This window comes from Henckelia pumila, chromosome 1 (assembly GCF_033568475.1).
Source record: "Henckelia pumila isolate YLH828 chromosome 1, ASM3356847v2, whole genome shotgun sequence".
NCBI classification, from domain to species: Eukaryota; Viridiplantae; Streptophyta; class Magnoliopsida; order Lamiales; family Gesneriaceae; genus Henckelia; species Henckelia pumila.
The window spans coordinates 147133231-147159777 of NC_133120.1; the positions used below are offsets into that span (position 1 = coordinate 147133231).

Consider the following 26547-nt stretch of genomic DNA (forward strand, 5'->3'; position numbering starts at 1 on the left):
TGGATTAGAAGAGCTTGTATGGTACTTAATCTCACAATCGTAATCCTTCAATAGATCCATCCAGCATCGCTGCCTCACTACAACAAAAATGCTTTTTTACAGCGTGCAAATTGCCTTTCCGCAGCGCGCATCGCATGCTGTACAACTATAAGCTGTTGATAGTCATGGTTCATCGACAGCTCGCAAGGCACGCTGTGGAAAACATTATTGACAGCGCGCAAAGCAAGCTGCGGAAATTTTATTGGCAACTCACAATGCACGCCGCAGAAACATATTTTGGCAGCGTACATTTGCAGGCTGTTGATTTGTATTTTTCATATTTAATTTACTATTGCATTATATTATACCTGTATAAATTAAAATAAATTGAAACTCAAAAAATTATCATACCATAATCAACATCATCAACACATTTAAACAAAACAATATAATATAAAAAAACACAAGCACTATGCTAAATGATAAAGATGAATTTACAAAGCAAGTGTTTCAATAACCAAAAAGTTAGAATTACGTACTCCTAACTTCGTCACAAATAGCACAAATAACCAAGTACATATATCATTATTCATATGAAACAATCACATGAAGCATGACAATGTGCCTTTTATGTCAGGGCATTATCTTGATACCTCCAGCTGTATCACAAATGGCAAAAGACCTTCTCGATTTCTTAATCAACTAAGCATGGCAAAGTGCCTTCTTTTGCCCTAAATTCCATCTGTGAAAGAATAATATTGTTAGGTCACAAAAACAACCCTGGAGCTATGTTAAAATACAAAACAAAGAGGAGTTCATAATGGTAAGCTCATAAATTGAACTCATATATATATAGTAGTAAATAAATAAATTAGTCAAAGATAGACTAGAATAATAGATTATACACGCTACACATAAATTCAACCACCATCACTTGTACAATCGAAGATCTTGGTTGAATTATGTTGCACACTTACTTTCAATAAGGTGCATCATTTCATTTTTGACTGACTAGCTTATGGGTTACACGATCATATTCCCAAATTTCATCATTGATCCAAAATAAAAGTGAAGGAACCAAGATGATTTTACATCAAAATAAATCTACCAACAAATGATACAAATATCAACTATTTCACAGATTAGACAAACTCTTTGAACTTAAAATATAAAAAAAACACCACTTATCAGCTTGTAATTGCAGAATAACTCTAACAAATCATTTACATTATGATGTAAGGTTACTTAAGCCAAGTTACAATTTTAAGGAGTTATGTTAGTGAAGTATTCTATAGAAGAACTCAAATAAATCACGAAACTTACATGAATTTGCAACTAGAAGAACCACAAATTTTCTCTATTTGGTTAATAAATTCATTCCTCACAAAAAATATTATAATTGTTTAAGAACATATATTTAAAATCTATTTCTGAATACATAAACATTCAAACAAATCAAAACAAGTGACATATTTTAAACCACCTACAAAACCCAGACTCCATGACAAATTTAGATGCTTTACTGATTAGATTAATTTTATTTCCCAGGAAGTCGAATCATGAACTACTAACCAAGTCAACAGAGGTTTTCTCAAAGAATCCGAAACTAACTCGATTATTTGACGAAACGAATATAGCAGAATAAGATTACCTCAAAGTAAATGATTGCGGGGCTGGAGATGTCGACGATAAAGCCACCCTTGAGCATGGGCGATCACTAAAACGATCATCAGCAGGAGACCACTATGTTCAGCATACGAATAGCTTCGTGATCTGGTAACGAATATGAGGGCCTGGCTGAAAATACTGACTTGCAAGTAAAGTGCAGCCATCATTTCATTGTTATTGCTAGTGATGTCTTTTACTCAATTTCTCCAAACTTATCCTGCATTTGTATCATGGTCTTAGGAAACGTACTGAACAAATTACTTCGTCATACCTATAACAAATAGATGGAGCAAACTTTACCGGAAAGAAGCTCGTTTTGTGCATAAACCAAAAGAATATAACAGTCATCATTGCAAGGTAGCCTCCGTGTACTATGCATGTGGCAAAGATTTATTTGACTTTCCAGCTATTTGGAAATGGTGACGGCTTCACTCTATCCTTCAAAATTGTCAAATGCCATATTGCAACTGTTTTATGTTTTTGCAAATCCCAAATTTAACTTACCACAATATAGATGGTTATGAAAACTGCATAAATCTGTGGGAGAAAAACAAGCACAAAGATATGAAAATTTGCAATTTTGTGGACCAAAAAGTCTAGTTGTCAAAGATAACTAACAGTGTAATTCTTCATTCTCTGAAAAATAGCTTTACTTGTCAGCACAAATCAATTTTTGAGATAACATCTACATTAAAAATATATTTATTTCAACAAAAAGAAAATAAGAATAATAAAACATCAATAATGTTTTCTTACAAATTCCCTTATATACACTAGTAATTTCATCATCCCACATTATTAGTTATTGTTTTCGGCCAATAAAACATAGTCGTTTTGAAGATCTTAAATATATATGAAATAAAAAATCAGAGAGAAGAAAATACCAGTGTCTCGCTTGTGGAACATTAGTATCCGGTTCTCCAAAGTTTTGCTTTTGATACCTTTCCAATTCCTTGAGCATGCTGTTGGGTATCTCAAGTCATTTTAGACAAGTAATTACTAACTCAAACAATAGATCATAAGCAATTACAAATCAAGAAAGAATGTTATTTTTATTTGTAACTAAAGCATGAGCCGAGCCGATGATTAGCCTTCTTAGACGGTCAAATGTATATCAAAATTCCTGTGATAAGTACAAAAGGTGTCCCAAATTACCCAAGAAAACACGTTTAACACAATTTCAGTATGTATTTGTGAAGCTCAATAAATTGACATGGGTAATAAATTACCCAAGAACAACGTATATAACATAAAGAAATGTAATGTTTAAGAAAATGTAAATAACAAGAAAAACCTTGAATTACCATAGAAGTAGAGTGGAAAAATCGAGTGAAGAAAAAAATTCCATGCCGGTAAATAACATGAGTTTTAACCACATCATACTTATAAATAATGACAAAAAACCCATTTCGTGACTCCAACATTGAAGCAAACAGAATTAGATGAGAAATTAGAATAAATTTTATAATTGAAATCAACCACAATCACTTTAAGGAAAGAAATGTTTCAATTCAGAGCCAAATTAAAGGTTTCCGAAGCATTGAATGGAAAACTCGCAATCGATTTGGGAGAAAAGAGGAAAAAAATACCATACCTAAAAAGAGGCAGCCACTGGACGATTGAATGATGCTAGTGAAGGTGAGAAGCCATTGAGCGAAGCGAGAAGGTGAGACGAGCAATTGAGATTAAAAAAAACCGAGAAGGTGAGGAGAAATTGAGCGATGAGGAGAAGGTTTTGATCAGAGAGAAAACAGGGAAGGCGTGGAGAATTAAATGAATTTGATTTGATTTTTATTCTATCGTCATTCACAGCTGAACGCTGCACACGATATAAATAATATGTTTAAACAGCACGCTTGATTCGCGGTTAAAACAAATATTAGCAGCGTGAAATTATTGCATGCTGTCATTTATGTAAGCTTAACAGTATTAGCAGCGCACATATATGATTGCGCTGCAAATAATAAAAATGACAGCTTATTTTAATGTAGGCTGTTAATATTAAGCTGTAAAAAAGCATTTTTGTTGTAGTCTCATACCTCTCACTATACAAGTAATGACGTCATATCTTAAGGGCAAAGACAATGGGTGCAAGCTCCAAATTGTGTACGGGATAGTTCTCCTTGTGAGTCTTTAACTGTCTAGAGGCATAGGCAATCACATGACCACTCTGTGTCAACACGCATCCCAAACCTTAGAGAGAAGCGTTGGTGTGGACCGCATAACCACCTGATCCAGACGGTAGAGCTAGCACTTGAAACATCCTAGGACTTCTAGTGAAATTTTTTTTTTTTAAATCTCTAATTATAAAATAATGAATATAAATATATATATGCCCATACATATATATATCGTACTTAAAAATAACTTTACTTAATTTAAAATACAAATACACCAAAGATACAATAAAAGTACACGCATGCAATTAACTACTTAAAAATAATTACTAAATAAATAATTTATATGAATGCCATAATACAACTCCTAAATAATATTTCTTTCACAAAAATTCATGAAGACTTAGAAAATAAATACTTAAATCTAAAATCATGCATATACTAAAAATCTATAATAATAAAACCTATGCGGACATAAATGTTCTAGTCTCAACATAAAATTCATAATAGAGCAATGGTCACGGGTACTAGCCGCCTGGATACTCATACGCCCTCGCCGCCAGTCGGGAACACATTAACTTCATTAACATTCTGCTCACCTGCACCATTTAAATCTAGTGAGCCTAGAGGCTCAGCACGTTCTATCCTTACATAACAAAATAAAACCACACACAAGCACTCATCATATAAAATACGTGAATAATAATTATACGTGCATGATCTTAAAATTATATGCATATAAACATAAATAAATAATCATCCTGCTAAATCATCATGCTATAACATAATTCATCATACTTTATAATTTTCGTAAAAATAACATATCATGATTTCTTAGTTCTCAACAGGTCGTATCCATGTCGGTGGCATCATACTGAGCGATTGATCAATCTTAAACCAACGTATGCGGCAGTGGGGTTTCCACCTCTGTGCTGCCACGTCACCAGCCCTCTCACCTGGATCCATAAGCTCATCATACTTATACATCATTAGGAAGGTCACTGGACCTAGGTATCCCGGCCTCCAACCACATCACTTTTCACCTTCACTTCAACTTCCATAAAAATATATTTTTCATAACATGCATTTAAAATTATCATAAAAATTGTTACATGATGCATGAACATAAAAATTCTCATTATTTCTTTATTTTCATGAAAATTTGTCCGTAAATATATATTTAATTTATTTTCTTAAAAATAATACTTATATATCTAATAAAAATGCATGCATGAATTAAATATATATTTACGAACATTTATTTTTTCAAGGACTTGTTCGAGCTGCTGACCATTAGACTTAACTCAAAAATTCCTAGACTGGCTCAAAAACCAAAAAGCCCAACCTGACCTAGCCCATTAAGCTTCATGGGCCCCCAGGCCCATGAGAAACTAATGGGCTCACTAAAAACATAATTTATGCCCATTAACTAATTAACTTAAAATTAAATTAATAAAATTATTAATTAACCATTAACTTATAAATTAGATCGATAAAATTATTAAATCCGACTTCGCTTGGCCCAATAATTCTCATGGATCACACGGCCCATGAAAAATTAGTGGGCTCACTTTTATAATTATTAAAGCCTATTAAATTAGTCCAATTAATTAATTAACCAAGCCCAAACCCATTAATTGTTAATTAATCTCTTATTTAATTTAAAATAAAAACACCCGAGCCCAACTAATAAAACCCAGACCCGAACCCAAATAAATTGACCCAATAAAATTTAGACCCGACCCGGACCAAAAAAACCCGAGCCCGGCCCACTTAAACACAAGACACAACTTTAGCCCCTCTTCCCTTCAACTTCTCACGGCAGCCTCACATGTTGGCCATTCGGCCGCCCTGCTTCGGCCACCCCTGGCCGGAGCCCCAACCACAGGACCTCCCCAGGGTCCTGTGGGTCCTTCCTGGTCCAGCCTTGGCTCGAACCATGCAGTGCATGGCTCGGCCATGGCTGGTTTTCTCAAGCATAAAACCTGTGCCCCGGCTACTGGACCCTCCCAGGGTCCAGTCACAACACGTGACCCAGCCCTGGCCCGAGCCAAGCCATGCATGGCTCGGCCAAGGCCCCTAAATCCCATACAAAAATCTGCACGCCTAGCTGCTGTCATGGCTCATTCCCGCATGGTTTCAGCTGCTTCCAGCCCTGAACCAGCCTTCCAAACCCGACCCTAAGGACCCTAGATCAGACCCCTAGCCCTTGGTCAGCCCCTCGAACCAGCCTTAAGCAAAAATCACAAAAGAAACCGGCCATGCACATGAAAAACGTGAGTAACTTCATGATCTTCAAATAACTTCATTCAAAACTTAAATATCATGCATTAACAGAACATTCATGATTAAAAAAAAACATTGTATATGATTTAAACGGTGTTCAAAGATGGATTCGAAACGTGCCTTGTTGAAGATTTGGACCAAACAAAGAAAACGACGCGTATCGAGCTCGCCGGGACGAACGACTTTAAAAATCCTTGCCGAAAAACCTCAAGAAAATCGTGTGTGCTGTGTTTTTGATGATGAAAAACTTTCTGAAGGTTGATGGAGGCAGCTAAGGGAGAGAAAAAACGTGAGGTGTGGGGTTGGGGTAGGGTTAGAATGTTTCTAGAAAATAAAATATCTAGTCTACTAATTAATTAAAAAAAATAATAGTATACCCTACTCAAAGATTTTTAAATACAAGAATTAATCTGATATTAAATCCTTAATCCCGAAATAAAATAATAGGGGATTTTTAAAATTTAATAAAAGTCATCAAAATGACTTAATTTGGCTAAAAATAAATCCTTAAATAAATATATAATAAAATACTAAAATTTTCTTGACAAAATACCTTAAAATAATATTTTAAGGCTCATAAACTCATAAAATATTTTTGGGTGAAAATCACAACTCGTCCGTCCACGGCCCCATCTACGCGATCATAAAATAAACTTTCTCAAATAAATTCATAAATCACATCATACATATTTAAATGCCGAAACAATATTTAAAACATGCAAATAAATCATTTAATTTAAATAATCACTCATAAAAACAATTTAACACATTTTCACATTATTATAAAATTATAAAATCCCCTAGTTATGCATGCGGGTTTACGTAGCAAATTTCCGGACGTTACAGCACTGGAGCTGTAGTCAGACGGCGTCGCAACTCGTGAAAACTCTCCTAGCACTCCGACGTCCAAATGAGAGGCACATCCTGAGAAAAGTTCTCCACGAATCTTCGGTAGTAGCCTGCCATCCCCAGAAAACTGCAAATCTCCGCAACTGTCATCGGAAGCGACAAGTTAAATATGGCTTCCGTCTTACTAGGATCAACTGAAACACCGTCTCGTGATATCACATGATCAAGGAAGACAACTCGGTCAATCCAGAAGTCACACTTTCTCAACTTAGCATAAAACTGCCTCTCTCTTAGTATCTGCAATATGGTATGGAGATGGAAAGCGTGCTCGTCCATACTGCGAGAATATAACAGGATATCATCGATGAAAACCACCATGAACTTATCCAAAAATTCGCGAAAAACCCTGTTCATCAAATCCATAAAGACAGCTGGAGCATTCGTCAATCCAAACGGCATCACCAAGAACTCGTAGTGACCATATCGTGTGCAAAATGCTGTCTTAGATATATCATCCTCTTTAACCCGCAAATGGTGATATCCGGATCGCAGATCGATCTTTGAGTAAATAGAAGTACCCTGCAGCTGATCAAACAGATCGTCTATCCACGGAAGAGGATACTTATTCTTCACAGTCACCTGATGTAAGGCCCGGGATTATTTGAAGTAATCGGAGATTATTTAATTTTAATACGAGAATATTTAATTTGAGAATTTTTAGAGTTTAGATTTAAATTCTAATATTGTTAAATTATTTAGGATTGAAATTGAATGAAAATAAGGGCTGAGGACCGAATTGCAAATATTGAAGATTTGAGGGATTAAATTGCAATTTTGCTTGAATATATCTCAATTTTAAGTGATTAGTCAGCTTGTTCACGTGGAAGCCTTCATTTTCACCTCCTTCAGCAGCAGAAATCGAGAGAATTATATTCTACCTTCAAAACTTGATCTTCAAATCTTCATATCTTTTTATCCGGATATCTGATTTCAATTTCGGACATAGCGCTGCGATCATCTTGAGAAGAACTTTGAATTGGTGTTAGTATTACCTTATGTACAGCACGTTTTGAAATAAGAATATTGAAGGAATCAGTTTATGAGTATGATTAGGTGTTCTTGAAGCTTTATCTTTTGTATATTCGGAATCAAATTGAAGAACAGGTAGCGTTTATAGTTCTTATGATTTTCCAGCTTATGGTTCGATATTTATAGCTGCTGATATGTGAATATATGGTGATATTTTTATGGTATACATTGTATATGATGTTGATGTTGGTTTCGATATCGTTTCGGTTATCGATTTTCAATCGTTACGCCGCCGGTTTATGAATTTGATCGAGTTTGAATATTGTTTGTTTGAGCTGAGTTTGATATGATATTTTGCTAATATATCTTGTTATGAACACTTCATTTTAGCATTTGATAAGAGTTGACGACTCGAGATTGATGCTTTCGAACCGATGAAGGAGTTGAGCTAGGTTTGAAGTTGTTTGCTTGGGAAGATTGAATGATGATTGAGTTCGGAAGTTGTTTAGACTTTGATATTGTGTTCTTGATGTGTTTCAGATTTGAGGCCTTGAAGAACCGACAAGAACGAGAAAGGTATAAGACGACATCGCAAGTCAGGGATTTGAAACTCAAGAATGAAGCTTCTTGAGTTCTCCCGCCAAAATCACATACTTGTTTATTGTTTGTATTTAGATTGGTGATGTTGTCGATCCATCTCAGATAGTGGATCTTTATTTGATATGATATGATATGAGATATGAATTTATTCTTATGCCAAGCTCTGAGGCGATCTTATTTTTGAGTCTGATGAGACGACGATAGATGGATATCCATGTCAAGATCGTATACGAATCTTGATGGCAAAGAGTGTGATAGGAATCAATTTTTTATATATGCGTTTACTCTATTCTCGAGTTGAAATTTTTAGAGTCGATATACTTCTATTTAACGCGTATATATGTTTATTATACTGAGATTGTATTCTCACCAGATGTTTTCGGCTATTGTCTTGTTTTGTATGTGTGCATGACGACAGATGGGGCAGGAGCTGGCCAAAGTCGATGAGGGTAGCTCATGAGAGGAGATTAGACGTGGACTCGGGTTGTTTCTAGTTGAATCGATGTGTATATTAGTCCTAACAAACATGTTAGAAAACACTTTAGTTGATGTTCTTGAGAAGTTGATGAAGACCTTGTATAATTTCATGCTTTTGGTTAGACTCTAAACTCTTGGTTTGATGTATTAGCCAGTAAGAAACATGCGTAGATCTTGTTCTTGGTATTTATACATGTTCAAGTCTTGTAAAATATGGATTGGAATGGATGGAAATGATCAAATTTTGCTGTTGGAAAACAGAGCAAAGGACTGCCTAGAGTTGAGCTCGGTCCACTCTTTTTGGCAGACCGAGCGCAGCCCAAGTACCCCCAACCCAATAGTTGGGTTAGGGGGGGGGGGGACTCGGTCGGCGGTTTTTAACCGACCGAGCGCACCCATATTTGAAAATAAAAATTTGTTTGATCTTATTCCTTCCTTTTGTAAGTAATGATGTTTAATTATTAATTTCCCTAAGAATGAGATTATCAACCCAATGCCCCACAACAGGTGGTATCAGAGCGAGGTTAGTTCTTGGACTGAACTAGAATGAACGGGGTAGATCGAGTCTATCCGATTGTTTATTTATTCTTGAAGCATGTTTATTATCTGAACTGATTTAAAACTTTGAGAATTGCATGCTATCTGTTTATCTGATTTGATTGGAAGCATGTTGGACTGAGACTGAATCAAAACTCGATCTATTGAGAAGGCATTATCGTGATAATCAGAGTAGGACTGAAACAGATTGTTATCTCTACGATTGAATTGTGTACAAATCTATTTGATAATCAGATATGCCTCGAAGACCAGTGACTAGACAGACTGGCCCAATTCAGTTGTCAGAACAGGCAGTGATGGAACCGACAGTTCCACAAGCAATAGACGCACCGAGAGTAGAACCGATAGTGCCATCGCCAATGGAAATGCCTAGAACTGAACAGGGTAGTACGTCTAGAGATATGGGAGATATGACTGCTACTCCGATGGAAACTCTGTTGATACGCTTTCAGTCGTTTAAAACGCCCACACTGAAAGGAACGGAAAATTTTTTGGAATGTGAGATTTGGCTCAAGGATATTGAAGAGTTATTTGAATCCCTTGATTATGCAGATGATCGTCGAGTCAAAATTGTTATACACCAACTCACAAAGTTGCAAAAGGTTGGTGGATAGCAACACAAAGAGCACTAGAGCATCGAGGTACGGTCATTACATGGTCTATTTTTAGAACAGCTTTCTATCAACGATTCTTCCCAGTATCTTATAGGAAGGAGAAATGAGCAGAATTTGCTAGCTTGCAGCAAGGGCAATTGAACATTGAACAATATGTTTCCAAATTTACAAGTCTGCTAAAATTTTCTCCCCATATAGCAGACAGTGATGAAGCTCAAGCTGACCAGTTCATTAACAAGTTGAATCCTAATGTTTTTACGTTAGTGAATGCGGGATGACCGAACAACTTTGCCGATGCTCTTGATCATGCAAAGGGGGCTGAAGCTGGGTTGTTGAGACAACGAGGAGCACCGTTTGTGCCATCCCCAGCTATACATGTACCATGTGTTGATCAACCACAGATTCCACCACCGCCTCGATTTGAAGGAGGAGGTTCTAGCAGTGGTAAAAATAATTTCTTTAAAGGGAAAGAAAAACAGTTTAAGCAGTCTGGAGGTAGTTCTTCAAGCTCGAGTGGATCCAAACCGTTCAAAGTTGGACAGAAGTCTAGCGGTTCTGAGGTGTACTGTACGAAGTGTGGAGGTCTTCATGCCAGCGACCAGTGTCAAGGAGTGTTTGGCAGTTGTCATATCTGTAACCAAATGAGAAATTTTGCGAGAGTGTGCCCACAAATAGAATCTGGAGGTTCACAAGGTGCAGGATCATCAAAACCAGTGGCTCAATCTGCATCTTCTGTTCATTCATTTCAACCCCGGACTCAGCAAAACGGTAGTGGAGGAGGAAGTCATACAATGAGTCAAACTCCGAAACAGCAAGCTCGAGTGTTTGCATTGACTGAGGAGCAGGCACATGCATCACTTGATGATGCGATAGCAGGTAATTGTTCTCTTTGCGACTATCCTGCTTATGTGCTAGTTGATATAGGAGCTTCTCATACCTTTATTTCTAAAAAATTTGTGTTATTACATTCATTACCTGTCGAGTCATTATCTGCTATTGTATCTATTTCCTCACCCTTGGGAAAAGGTATACTATCCATGAAGGCAGTTAGAAAATGTTCATTGAACTATGACGGGAATTGTGAGACCTCGATTCTAAACCACTAATCTCGGATTAAACAACAAGTAAGCGAACAAGAATCCAAGAGTAAAACAATTCAAAAGTTTTTTTTTTTTTTTTTTTTTTAAAACGCCCGCGCCCGCGCGAGGAACCAAGCTCGCGCGCGCGCGGGCAAACGATCCCGAGACCAACCAAAGGCTCGCGCCCGCGCGAGGTACCAAGCTCGCGCGCGCGCGGGCAAACCATTCAGAGGCCCAACGGAGGCCTCGCCCGCACGCGGAAGGCCTGGGCAGAAATGCTCAGGCTGCAGAAAAAGGAAAAGGGATTTCCGCGCTTGGTCCGACATGCCTTCAAATACAATTACAATAACAAGGTGTAGGGAAACATGCCATAACAAGTCATGCTTTCAGAAGGCCTAAAAACAACCAGAAGTCTAAATCGATACAACAACAACATACTTCGATTTCAGATTACAATCCGAATACAAACTAATTCGAATAACAAAACATATCAAGTTCGAGTTCTAACATGCTTCAATCTTAAACTAGATAAACATGCTAATTCGACTTCTAAACCGAGTCTCACTTCTACTACTTGCCCTCGAAGCTAACCATGCCTCTTCTGACTTGTTCCTGCCCCACCTGTTGCCAAGTACACATACAAAACAAAGCAACAGCCGGATAACCGGTGAGAATGATAATCCCAGTAAAAGCAACATATCAAGTAATGAATATACAACATGCTATCAAACCACATATTCAAGTCGAAGTTAATGATATGCATGTCTTTAAAACCAGGATATCGATTCTGATAAAAACGGGAGTTTTGCTCTGCTTTTGGGATCCCGAGGATGAGATCACGTAACCACTCACCGACTCTCCCAATCAAGGTGGTGCCACGTATCCCACTCCTCTAGACTTTGAACAACCATAATGAGTATGCTAGCACTAGGCGAAATACTACAACCTAGGCCACTCAATCATAGTTCCCAAACGTCTAACAAAAAGGGCGGTTCTGCCCGCTGAAATCAAAGTAGGCTCAAGATGAATGCATAACAGAAACATAAACATAAGCCACATAACAAAACTCAATCAATCAACAATTACAAGTTCCACGTACTAGAACAAGTATCAATGCAATATGTGATTTTAAAAAGGGAAACTCGAGAACCAACAGTCCCGAGTATGCTATCCCGCTACGATGACTGCTTTTACCTTTCAATGCAGTAGTTCCAACTCCAAGAAAGCTACAACAAAAGATTGTATCAACAACTATACAATCTAAACAACAACTACGGATCAAGGTAAATCTCATTACCGATCTTCGTCCAACTCTGAAACGATCAATCAGCTGCTAACTCAGGGCTTGACAACTCCAAACGAATCTGTTCAGATACAAGAGATGATCAACAACCACGATCACTCACACACCAAGACTTCAATCAATACAAAAACGATTCGAAAACCCAAAACTCAAACCGACGGCATAACGGCTATAAACTGAACAAACCGGCAACGCAGACAGCAGTTCAATACTGATAACAACTCAATTCAATGCCCAAAACAACAACAACAAGACAAACCCAACAAATCTCAAAACCCATATTTTCGAATAATACTTCCAAAAATCATAACAATTCCGAACGTCGCTCTAATTCAAAACCGACAGATAATAAACGATCAGAACTCTTTAGAGAACAACATACTCGAATCTCAAACGATTCTAACAACATCCAAAAACTAGAATGTATCCGATCGTAGAAAAACTTACGATATAACGGAGCTCTCGCTGCAGTGATCGCTAATCTGCCTTCAGAAATAAATTTCAACGGTCGGATCGTGCTCGGACTGAAATCTAGAAGCTTGAAAGTCCAAAGAGGCGCTTCAATGGATGCTCACGGTTGGGAGGAGGAAGATGAGGCTTCCAAAATAAATATCTAAGTGTAGATAATATATAAAATTCCATATTTGCATTTTAGTCCCTGAAATTTCCAAAATTTGCAAAAAGGACCCTGATCAAAATCAAACCGGCTCGAGAACTCTGTAATCTCCGATTAACTCAAATAAACTCATTTAATATAAAAACGGGGCGTTACAATTCTCCCCCACTAAGAAGAAATTTCGTCCTCGAAATCAATAAGAACCACAACTCATTAGATAGAATAAAGAACTAAAGACAGTAAGAAGAACTCACGTCATCCGAACAACTCTGGAAAACGTTGTCTCATGTCAGATTCTGTCTCCCAAGTCGCTTCCTCAACGCCGTGACGGCTCCACTGCACTTTCACCAATGGAATCAACTTGGTTCTGAGTTGCTTTTCTTTCCGATCAAGGATCTGAATCGGTCGCTCAAAATAGCTCAGGGTCTCGTCTAACTCGGCTTCGTCAGGCTGAAGGATATGAGAAATATCTGGTTGATACTTTCGCAGCATAGAGACGTGAAAAACGTCGTGAATACCAGATAAAGACGGAGGAAGTGCAAGTCTGTAGGCAAGATCGCCTATCTTCTCGAGAATCTCGTACGGACCGATGAATCTCGGAGATAACTTTCCTCTCTTACCGAATGTGACGGTGCCTCTGAACGGAGAAATCTTAAGGAATACACGGTCTCCCTGCTCAAAACTCAGAGGTCGACGTCTGACATTCGCATACTTCGCCTGTCTATCTTGAGCTGACTTCATTCTGGTCTGAATGATCTTAACCTGCTCTGCCATATCTCTAAGCATCTCCGGTCCCAAATCTGGTGACTCGGACAATTCATCCCAAAACAACGGAGATCGGCACTTTCTACCATACAAAGCCTCAAAAGGCGCCATACCGATACTCGCTTGGAAGCTGTTGTTGTAAGAAAACTCGACAAGAGGCAAAGAATCCTGCCAACTAGTGCCAAAGTCTAGCACTACCGCTCGCAGCATATCCTCCAACGTCTGGATAGTCCGCTCTGACTGTCCATCTGTCTGAGGATGATAAGCTGTACTCAGATGCAATCGAGTACCAAGCGCCTCTTGCAAACTATGCCAGAAGTGCGAAGTGAATCTAGGATCTCTGTCTGAAACGATCGACTTCGGCACACCATGCAATCTCACAACATTGCTAATATATAACTCAGCCATCTGATCATGACGATACGTCATCCTGTACGGAATAAAACACGCAGACTTCGTCAATCGGTCGATCACTACCCAAATAGCATCGCATCCTCGAACGGATCGTGGTAGCTTCGTGACAAAATCCATAGAAATGTGATCCCATTTACATTCAGGAACAGATAGGCTGTGCAAAAGACCACCTGGTCGCTTCCGCTCTGCTTTCACTTGCTGACAATTCAAACACCGAGATACAAATCTCGCAACATCGTCCTTCATTCTCTTCCACCAGAACTGACTCTTCAGATCGTTGTACATTTTACGACCTCCAGGATGAACGCTAAACCGACTGCAATGAGCCTCTCGGAGAATACGCTGTCTCAACTCCGAAATATCAGGCACAACAATACGGTTATTCACAAACAAAACGTCATCTCTAACCTGGAATTCTGACTGATGCCCAGTTCTGACTTTCTCTATCGAAACCTGAATGCTCGGCTCAGACTTCTGTGCTTCTCTGATTGCAACAAACAACTCCGGCTCGGCTTGAATAGCAAACACTCTGATAGTCTCCCTATCTGTTTCAAACTCTAAACCAGAAGTGCAACAATCATCGACCAACTGAGAAACACCGATAGTTGAAAGAGATAACGAACAAAGCTTTCGGCTCAAGGCATCTGCAACTGCATTCGACTTCCCTGGATAATACTTGATCTCACAGTCAAAATCCTTCAACAGATCTAACCATCTTCTCTGTCTCATATTCAGCTCTGCCTGTGAAAACAAGTACTTAAGACTCTTATGATCAGAAAAGATCTCGAAAGACTCACCATAAAGATAGTGACGCCAGATCTTCAAAGCAAATACAATTGCTGCAAGTTCAAGATCATGAACCGGATAACGAGTCTCGTGCGGTTTCAGCTGCCTCGATGCATACGCTATCACATGCTTATGCTGCATAAGAACACAACCCAAACCTCGGTTAGAAGCATCACAATACACTGTGAAACCTCCAGTACCCTTCGGAATAGAAAGAATTGGAGCACTGGTCAGTCTCCTCTTCAGATCAACAAAGCTAGCCTCACAATCTGTAGTCCAGACAAAAGGCGCATTCTTCTGAGTCAGCTGGGTAATAGGCTTGGCAATAGACGAGAAACCCTCGATGAAACGACGGTAATAACCAGCTAAACCCATGAAGCTTCGGATCTCAGGTACTGATGTCGGTCTAGGCCAATTCATAACCGCTTCGATTTTGCTGGGATCGACAGAAATCCCATCTTCAGAAATAATATGACCGAGAAAGACAACTCGATCTAACCAGAATTCGCATTTCGATAGCTTGGCAAACAACTGCTCAACTCGTAAAATCTGCAAGACGATTCTCAAGTGCTCTGCATGGTCAATACGGTTCTTCGAGTAGATAAGAATGTCATCGATGAAAATAATGACGAACTCATCTAAATAACGCTGAAAGATACGGTTCATCAAACCCATAAAAACAGCTGGAGCGTTAGTCAAACCGAACGGCATGACTATAAACTCAAAGTGACCATACCTCGTTCTGAATGCGGTCTTAGGAATATCTTCCTCTCGCACTCTCAGCTGATGGTAGCCTGACCTCAGATCAATCTTAGAGTAGACAGAAGAACCCTGCAGTTGATCGAACAAGTCATCTATTCGGGGTAAAGGATACCTGTTCTTAACTGTAGCCTGATTCAATTGACGGTAGTCGATACAGAGCCGCATAGAACCATCCTTCTTCCGAACGAATAGAACAGGAGCACCCCAAGGCGATACACTAGGTCTGATGTATCCCTTGGCAATCAAATCCTCAAGCTGCTCCTTCAACTCTCTCAATTCAACAAGTGCCATACGATAAGGAGCTTTTGAAATAGGTTGAGTACCTGGCACTAAGTCAATGCTGAATTCAACCTCTCGAATGGGTGGCAATCCAGGAACATCTTCCGGAAACACATCAGCAAAATCTCTAACCACTGGTAAGTCAACCAAAGCTGGGCTAGATTTCAGTACATCAACCGCATAAACCAAAAATCCTTCTGCACCTCTCTGTAACAAACGAGTCATAGATAACACTGAAATCAAAGGAATTCTAGATCGAGAACCCTTACCAAAGAATTTCCACTCGACTGCCATTTCAGGTCTGAACCTGACAACCTTCAGAAAACAATCAACTGTCGCCCTGTACTTGGTTAAAGCATCTATCCCGACAATACAATCAAAATCTGACAACCCAAGTACAATACAGTCGAATTCTAACAAATTCCCCTCAAAACAAAGTTCACAGTTCCTGACTAGTCGGACAGAAACAATTCCTCCACCCAAAGGTGAAGTAACAGCTACTACTGTAGGCAACAATTCAGTTGGCAAAGCATGCAATAACACATATTTCTCAGAGATAAAGGAATGGGAAGCACCTGTATCTATCAAGACATGAGCAGAATGACCGAAAATCGAACAGTTACCTGCTATGACATCGTCAGGTGCTGCCTGAGCCTGATCCTCTGTCAATGCAAAGACTCGTGCTTGCTGTCTCGGAGGCTGATTTGCACTAGAGCTACCTCCCTGTCTGTTCTGCTGTTGCTGGGGTTGGAAAGAGTGCACTGCAGACGACTGCCTCTCCGGCTGAGCTGCAGGTCTAGACGAACTCCCACTCTGAGCTCTATCTCTATTACGTTGAGGGCACACTTTAGAGAAGTGTCCCGGTTGCTGACATGTGTTACAATTGCCGAAGACTCCCACACACTGATCCGGTGAGTGTCTTCCTCCACACTTGCTGCAGTACAAGGATGATGACCCAGAACTCGGTCCTGAACCGAATTGCTTCGAACCACTGGAACTGGACGAACTGTTCCCCTGTCTCTTGAACTGTTTACCTCTTGCCTTGTACTGATCCTTTCTGTTTCCCCCACTGTTTCCACCTTCATACCTCTGCTGCTGGTTCTGATGTTGAGGTGGCTGATTCTGGTACTGAGATGGTTGGTTCTGATACTGCCTCTGCTGCTGAGGTGCCCCCTGATTACCTCTTTGCCTCCACAAGCCTGCTTCTGCTCCCTTTGCGTAATTCATGGCATCCGCAAAGTTGCTAGGCCTGTTGGTGTTAACCAACGTGAAGACATCGGGGTTCAACCCGTTGATGAACTGATCTGCCTTAGCTTCTTCATCTCCGGCAATTAGCGGTGCAAAACGCAACAGACTATCGAACTTAGCCACGTACTCTTCAGTGTTCAGATTCCCTTGCCTCAGATTTGCAAACTCTGCTCCCTTATCCTTACGATACGAGATAGGGAAAAACCGCTTATAAAACTCAGATTTAAAAAGAGTCCAAGTAACCTCTGTACCTCTACTCTCAAATGCTTTCTTTGTCATGATCCACCAGCTCTTAGCACCACCACGCAGCTGATGAATTACTAACCTGATTCGGCGGTCATCTGTGTAGTCAATGGAATCAAACAACTGATCCATATCATCCAACCAACTATCACAGTCAACTGGATTTTCTGAACCCATCAACAATGGCGGATTGAACGACTGAAACCTCTTCAGCAAGGTTTCCATAGGAGTTGCTGAAGCATCCAACTGATCAACCTCAGTGCTAGCTTGTTCAGTCGCAGGGATAACTGGTGGTGTGTTTCTGTTTATCACTCGACGAGGACCCTTCTGATAATCAAAGGTTAGCACACGAGATATCTCAATCGCTACCATCAGTGCCCTTACAACCGCTTGGAATACCGAATACCAGTCGAGAACAGAAACAGTTATATCTCAAGTAGATCATGCTTTATTAATTTAAATCACACAACCATGTAATTCAAATAATGCTCAAACAATAAAGCATGCTCGCATGGAATTAAGTACACAATTAAATAATTCAAACCCATGCGATGAGTCATTACACACAGACTCGATCTACCCCGCTCACTCTAGTTCGACCAAGAATCTTAATGCTTTGATACCACTTAATGTGAGACCTCGATTCTAAACCACTAATCTCGGATTAAACAACAAGTAAGCGAACAAGAATCCAAGAGTAAAACAATTCAAAAGTTTTTTTTTTTTTTTTTTTTAAAAAACGCCCGCGCCCGCGCGAGGAACCAAGTTCGCGCGCGCGCGGGCAAACGATCCCGAGACCAACCAAAGGCTCGCGCCCGCGCGAGGTACCAAGCTCGCGCGCGCGCGGGCAAACCATTCAGAGGCCCAACGGAGGCCTCGCCCGCGCGCGGAAGGCCTGGGCAGAAATGCTCAGGCTGCAGAAAAAGGAAAAGGGATTTCCGCGCTTGGTCCGACATGCCTTCAAATACAATTACAATATCAAGGTGTAGGGAAACATGCCATAACAAGTCATGCTTTCAGAAGGCCTAAAAACAACCAGAAGTCTAAATCGATACAACAACAACATACTTCGATTTCAGATTACAATCCGAATACAAACTAATTCGAATAACAAAACATATCAAGTTCGAGTTCTAACATGCTTCAATCTTAAACTAGATAAACATGCTAATTCGACTTCTAAACCGAGTCTCACTTCTACTACTTGCCCTCGAAGCTAACCATGCCTCTTCTGACTTGTTCCTGCCCCACCTGTTGCCAAGTACACATACAAAACAAAGCAACAGCCGGATAACCGGTGAGAATGATAATCCCAGTAAAAGCAACATATCAAGTAATGAATATACAACATGCTATCAAACCACATATTCAAGTCGAAGTTAATGATATGCATGTCTTTAAAACCAGGATATCGATTCTGATAAACACGGGAGTATTGCTCTGCTTTTGGGATCCCGAGGATGAGATCACGTAACCACTCACCGACTCTCCCAATCGAGGTGGTGCCACGTATCCCACTCCTCTAGACTTTGAACAACCATAATGAGTATGCTAGCACTAGGCGAAATACTACAACCTAGGCCACTCAATCATAGTTCCCAAACGTCTTACAAAAAGGGCGGTTCTGCCCGCTGAAATCAAAGTAGGCTCAAGATGAATGCATAACAGAAACATAAACATAAGCCACATAACAAAACTCAATCAATCAACAATTACAAGTTCCACGTACTAGAACAAGTATCAATGCAATATGTGATTTTAAAAAGGGAAACTCGAGAACCAACAGTCCCGAGTATGCTATCCCGCTACGATGACTACTTTTACCTTTCAATGCAGTATTTCCAACTCCAGGAAAGCTACAACAAAAGATTGTATCAACAACTATACAATCTAAACAACAACTACGGATCAAGGTAAATCTCATTACCGATCTTCGTCCAACTCTGAAACGATCAATCAGCTGCTAACTCAGGGCTTGACAACTCCAAACGAATCTGTTCAGATACAAGAGATGATCAACAACCACGATCACTCACACACCAAGACTTCAATCAATACAAAAACGATTCGAAAACCCAAAACTCAAACCGACGGCATAACGGCTATAAACTGAACAAACCGGCAACGCAGACAGCAGTTCAATACTGATAACAACTCAATTCAATGCCCAAAACAACAACAACAAGACAAACCCAACAAATCTCAAAACCCACATTTTCGAATAATACTTCCAAAAATCATAACAATTCCGAACGTCGCTCTAATTCAAAACCGACAGATAATAAACGATCAGAACTCTGTAGAGAACAACATACTCGAATCTCAAACGATTCTAACAACATCCAAAAACTAGAATGTATCCGATCGTAGAAAAACTTACGATATAACGGAGCTCTCGCTGCAGTGATCGCTAATCTGCCTTCAGAAATAAATTTCAATGGTCGGATCGTGCTCGGACTGAAATCTAGAAGCTTGAAAGTCCAAAGAGGCGCTTCAATGGATGCTCACGGTTGGGAGGAGGAAGATGAGGCTTCCAAAATAAATATCTAAGTGTAGATAATATATAAAATTCCATATTTGCATTTTAGTCCCTGAAATTTCCAAAATTTGCAAAAAGGACCCTGATCAAAATCAAACCGGCTCGAGAACTCCGTAATCTCCGATTAACTCAAATAAACTCATTTAATATAAAAACGGGGCGTTACAGGAATAAGGTTGAATTAGACTGTATTGTTCTTGGTTTGTCCGACTTTGATTGTATTATTGGTATAGACATGTTAACCAAGTACAAGGCTACAGTTGATTGTGTTCAGAAGGTTGTACAGTTCATACTTGACATGGCTGATGACTGGAGATTTTATGGTAAGGGTTCGAAAGCTCATATTCCTTTGATATCTGTTCTATCCATGGCACGTTTACTGCAGAAAGGAGTAGATGGTTTTCTTGTATATGCAGTGGATGTGATGAATTTGCTGATGTCTTTCCTGATGAGATTCCGGGATTGCCTCCGTTTGGAGAGGTAGACTTCAATATAGAATTGATGCCAGGTACACAATCGATATCAAAAGCACCATACCGTATGACACCAATTGAATTGAAAGAACTGAAAGAACAACTTGAAGATCTTTTGGCCAAAGGGTACATTAGACCGAGTGTCTCTCCTTGGGGTGCACCGGTACTTTTTGTACAAAAGAAGGATGTATCTATGAGATTGTGTATCAATTACTGACAATTGAACAAAGCAACAATAAAGAATCGTTATCCTTTAACTCGAATTTATGATTTGTTTGATCAGTTACAGGGTTCGTCTGTATATTCAAAGATTGATTTGAGGTCCGGCTACCATCAATTGAGAGTGAGAGATGAATATGTATCGAAAACTGCTTTTCGAACAAGGTATGGTCACTTTGAGTTCATTGTTATGTCGTTTGGTTTGATGAATGCTCCAGCGGTGTTTATGGGTCTTATGAATCGTGTGTTTCAGAAATATCTGGATGATTTCGTTATCATATTTATTGATGATATTCTGATCTATTCAAAGAATTTACGTGATCATGCTGACCACTTGAGAACAGTTTTGAAGACGTTGAGAGAGGAGAAACTGTATTCTAAGCTATCCAAATGTGAGTTTTGGTTGAAACAGGTGGTATTTCTCGGTCATATTATATCTGGAGATGGTATTTCTGTTGATCCGAGTAAAGTTGAAGCAGTAATTAGCTAGTCTAGACCAACGTCTGTACCAGAGATTCAAAGTTTTATGGGTCTATCAGGTTATTATCGACGCTTTATCAAAGATTTTTCAAGTATTGCTAACCCTTTCACTCAATTGACGCAAAAGAATGCACCGTTTATCTGGATTGAGGCTTGTGAAGAGAGTTTTCTTGAGTTGAAGAAGAGGCTGACAAGTGCACCAGTGTTGATTATCCCTTCAGGTACTGGTTCTTTCACTGTGTACTGTGATGCTTCTCATAGGGGACTTGGATGTGTTCTTATGCAGCAAGATCATGTCGTTGCTTATGCCTCTAGACAACTGAAGCCTCATGAAGTTCGATATCCAATTCATGATCATGAATTGGAAGCCATTGTCTTTGCATTGAAGATTTGACGTCATTATCTATACGGTGAGACCTTTGCAATTTATTCTGATCATAAGAGTCTGAAATATCTGTTTACGCAATCTGAATTGAACACGAGACAACGAATATGGTTAGATCTATTGAAGGACTTTGATTGCGAAATCAAATATTATCCAGGGAAATCAAATGCTGCTGCAGATGCCTTAAGTAGGAAGGTATGTCCTCTATCCTTATCAACTGTAGGTGTATCTAATTTGATTGAAGATCGTTGTCTTTTTGGATTAACATTTGAGACAGATATGAGGCCTATTCAAGTTTATGCAATTCGAGCTCAGCCTGAATTGTTGATTCGAATAAAGGACACGCACGAACTCCATCGCTGCCCAACAAGAAAACAAGATACAACACGTTGTATCTCACTGGTCTAACACCAGCATCGCGTCCCTCGATGTAGAGCGCTAAACAATCGATCTAGATTCCACTCTAACTATCTGAAATCCTCAGATTGATTGCGATCAACCTTGATCCGAACCTTGCTATCGTAGATAACATCTATTCGATCACATTAGTCATCCTGCCATGGATAACAACCAAATCCTGACAATTCCTGGCATCATAGCACTTACCTTCAGTACTTACCCTGCCCGATGATGACGAATTTTCCCAAAGAACACCAACTAAGTAAACAGATGACAAAATCTCTGTCTACTAACCCCAATTATGACAAAATCATTGTACACAATTTATTGTCTTAATGCACTCTTCGAGGTTGTCTCCTCGAAATACACTACCATCCTGCTGAAACTCTCAGATGGACTAACACCATCCTCAACATTAGTAGTCTATATCAAGCGCTTACCTCTATCTCGTCACTAGAGATAGTATCGACGAAAACGATTCCAGTTATCCTGTCCTAGATAACGAAAAATCCTTGACTCACTAACTGGGATAACCAAACTGGTTCACCTTGATCCCACACAGAATCTATCAATACTAGCGGCAATCCCGCTATCTCAACCTCTCAATGACACAGCATATCAGAACGCACTGGGATATCAGCGACAACACTCCTGCCAGACTCAGAAACACAAGTCTCAGCTGTTGTCTCATCCCATGAAGCAACTAATGCTAACCTGCAAATGCTTATTGAAATCCATAAGCACTTGTCGAATCACCTCTCAAGAACAACTCTTGAGAAATCTGCTGGAATCACCCAAGCAAAACACTCTGACTAACAGCCCCCAAAATTTGTCCGCTGACAATCCTGGGACAATAACTGAATCCTACTTCCATAAACTGGATCAATCATTGCTAACACCAAGCAATGCTCATATCAAAATCCGTCCATGGTAATCTCAACAACGCTATCAACGAACTATGATCACGAGAGCCAACCTATGACCACTTTTGTGATCCGCAGAATCCAAAAGCCCCGATTACCGTATTCCTGAAGATCCTTAACAACTAGAAAATTCTCTAAATGCACTTGAGTCGCTGCATCTAAACATACCATGCTTCTATTATTATCCCCAGTACTTCCTGACTCTCTATCTCCCAATTCAGCACTGGTTGGAATAATCTGATCAATCAAGTTGATCTACTGTGGCTCTCGCTCTGCCTGACGATATCAATCCTAATCAGACAATTACTTATCAATGAAAAACTCTCAGGGATCGATCAATATCGATGATCTCACTGCCACACGTCTGCAAATCCCGAATACTTGGAATCAAAAGAATCACACCTGCTTTAATCCTCTATCTCTGACAGAGTCAGACAATAGCTACAAGTAGTCACTAGTGCCAAGCTTGCACCCGTCTAGACATTCTATCCACTGTCTATATTCATTCAAGATGATCATTAGGACTTGCCAAACCCAAGACACAATACAAGTCCAAAAGATTCCAACTAACGCTGAACATGCTCCTGATAATTATATCTCTCGCTAAGACTGCAACAAATCAAGACTGAGGTAACCTACCACGATGTCCCACCTGGAATCACCACCAAGTGTACATTGGCATAAGTCATTCTTCCCTCACGCCTCAGATAGTCCTGTAAAATCCTTAGCATTGGATATAATCCATTACTGAAGGAAACCATCATTGCTGGAAAATACTCACCCCCGAGTCAATGTGCCAAAAAGTTTACAAACTCATGTCTTAGATAACCCCTATCACAAGAGAACCCAATCACCCACTAGATCCACTAGTCTAGCAGTATCCCATAGACTAAAACTATCTGTTCAGATTACATGCTCGTCAAGGAAATCCCTCCAAGACTGGTCCTCACGGCAGAACTCCAAACCAATATCTCTGACGACCATCAGACGATATCTAAACCACTGATACCTAACCAGACATCTAATACAAGGTCATACCCCGTCGTGACTGTTACCAAGACTCTATACTGAGAAGCCTTCCCACCGCCGATCCTGAAGCACGAAGGCTTCCAGGAAACCTCTGAAGTACAAAGACTCCCAGAGTAACACTGGCATAGGGTCGCGCCCCATCATGTCTAGTCATGGTCATAGTCCACAACTCGGCATATACTCGACCTGGTTCCTGATGAAATCCCATCATCGCAATTCTCAACCTTACGAAGGTCAAACAGACTACCGTTCTAAGGAAACAACCTAGAAAAAAGCCCAAAGTTCCAAACCGAACAATATTTACATGCCTCCAGATGAATCACCTCATCACTGGCATTAACCCAGTCAAACGACTAATTAGGTTAATCCTAGGAAAACACCTAGAATAACTCCATGTCTATCAGTCACAGCTGACTTATTCAAAACCCATGAGCTAGCATAGTTGATCACTAATCAACTAGAACCAAGCCAAACTTAGATCACCGTAGTCAATCACAAATTTGCTGGATAATTAATACCTGTATTATTATTTCAAGTTATGTACAATTACCTTTATTACAATCCCGTGTAATACAATTACAGTATTCCAAAAATACAACGAAAATGTACAACCAATAACTTGAAATGATACAACCGGATTTTGATGATTCATTACAACTGAAATACAGTTTACAATTACAAAAATACAGTATTTAAAATCATCATACTAGTCTTCGTTCCTTGATCATGAAGCTTCTAATTGACACACGCATCAATGCAAGCGTACTTCCGTTCAAGTCTCTCTATATGTCCTCCTGCGAAGAACTCCAGAGAAATGGCACGTGATGGCTAACCAGCTATGCTCTGTGTCAGTGCATGTCAGTCGATCTCTTCTGCTCATGATCTACCGTCAGCGTTCTTCTTGTACCCATATCATGCTTTTGAACATGAAGTTTCTCATTTGCCTACCGAACGCATTGATACAAGCATGCAGATAAAATTATGTCCTGCATGAATTTAATGACCTTACGTTTACAACCAGTCATTCCTTAGACACTTGAGGCATCCATTGGTGAAGGTCTATCTGACAATATCTCCAACGATTGGAGAAATCTTTAGAGTAGTGTCAACATGGTATGGACTGTACAGATGCAAACATCAAGTATGTCCCAACCAATCCTCTGGCACTGCCTCTGGCATCCGGTACTCGATCCAAAGCTAGGATCCATATGAGTAGAAGTCTAGAAGGCTCGGACACGATCCATCTCTCCTGTCCGCACTTGCTAGAATCCCATAAAACAAATATTTAGAAATCCTGCCGATGATGATAGTCTTCGGGTAACCTAATCGTCACGTCATTATCTCTTCCATGGTATCATCAATCCTACAAGGATAACCCAAAAGTATTATTACTATCTCCCAAGTCTCTTGCATGCAGATCTGATACCATAAATGTAGCGACCCTAACCGGATCCATTATCTAATCAGAGTTAAAAGCATAAATAAGAATGCATTAAATGAATTGCTGCGGAAGACTTAAATACAAGTAGACCGGCGGAATACAACCGGTTAAACAAATTCGATTATACAACCCAATCGAATAACTTAAATAAAACCTACAGCTAATCTTGCTGTCTTCAAGGGTCACTGGTCTCTCCAAGCTCCTGGTGCTCAAACCTGCACCTAAACCTGCCCCGTCGAATGGGATGTCCAGATACACAGAAAATACTGGACGTGAGCTCTAAGCTCAATATGAAAATATGGATAAACATACGAATATGATGCATGCAAATGACAGGGTATCCATATCAGGGATAACTGTATGCAAACTGCTCAGACTGGCGCCTGGGATATGAGCTCGTCACATCGGGGTAGCTAACCACTGTGTGCGACCACTCACTCCCAAATCTCGGACACGGACCACGGAGTCCTCTAGGTACCAGTACCTAAGGGTACTTGATATCAAACATCCAAACAGGGCTGAGCAACCCTAACTGGCTCATCTCAAAAGATGTACAGGCACAAGATGATATGTACATGCCTTATATCATTAACAATAACATTCAAACACATAAATGCAACATATAAACATGCATATCCGCTGGCAATCTCAGACAGTACTTACGTACTTTACTACAGGCAGTCCTAGCAGTCCAACTCTAGGTTCCAAGCCTATCAACTCTACAAAGAAAATACCCATGCATTATTCAATAATCTCTAAAAGCCTTAACTAAACTATTGTATATTCATAAATAATTTAAGGGGACCATAGCTATACCTTTGTCCGTCGTCTGCCCGCTGATGGCGACTATCTTGCAACTAGGGGCACACCCCTGCTGCAGCTCCACAGCCTCGAGCATGGCTCTACTACACGAGCACTGCTCCGTTACTATGTCAGACAATGTCTGACTATTCTAATATATATTCCTTACTCCAAATCTAAAATAAG

General features: G+C 39.8%; 1 long non-coding RNA gene across 1 annotated transcript; it reads right to left on the reverse strand.

Moving 5' to 3' along the window:
• Positions 1–412: 412 nt before the first annotated feature.
• On the reverse strand, positions 413–3435 carry LOC140875472 (uncharacterized). The gene is made up of 5 exons (XR_012148462.1): positions 3242–3435; positions 2532–2609; positions 1948–2184; positions 1631–1864; positions 413–721 (listed from the first exon to the last, which is right to left on the reverse strand). It is a non-coding gene; the product is annotated as an uncharacterized lncRNA (long non-coding RNA).
• Between the last annotated feature and the right edge of the window lie 23112 nt (positions 3436–26547).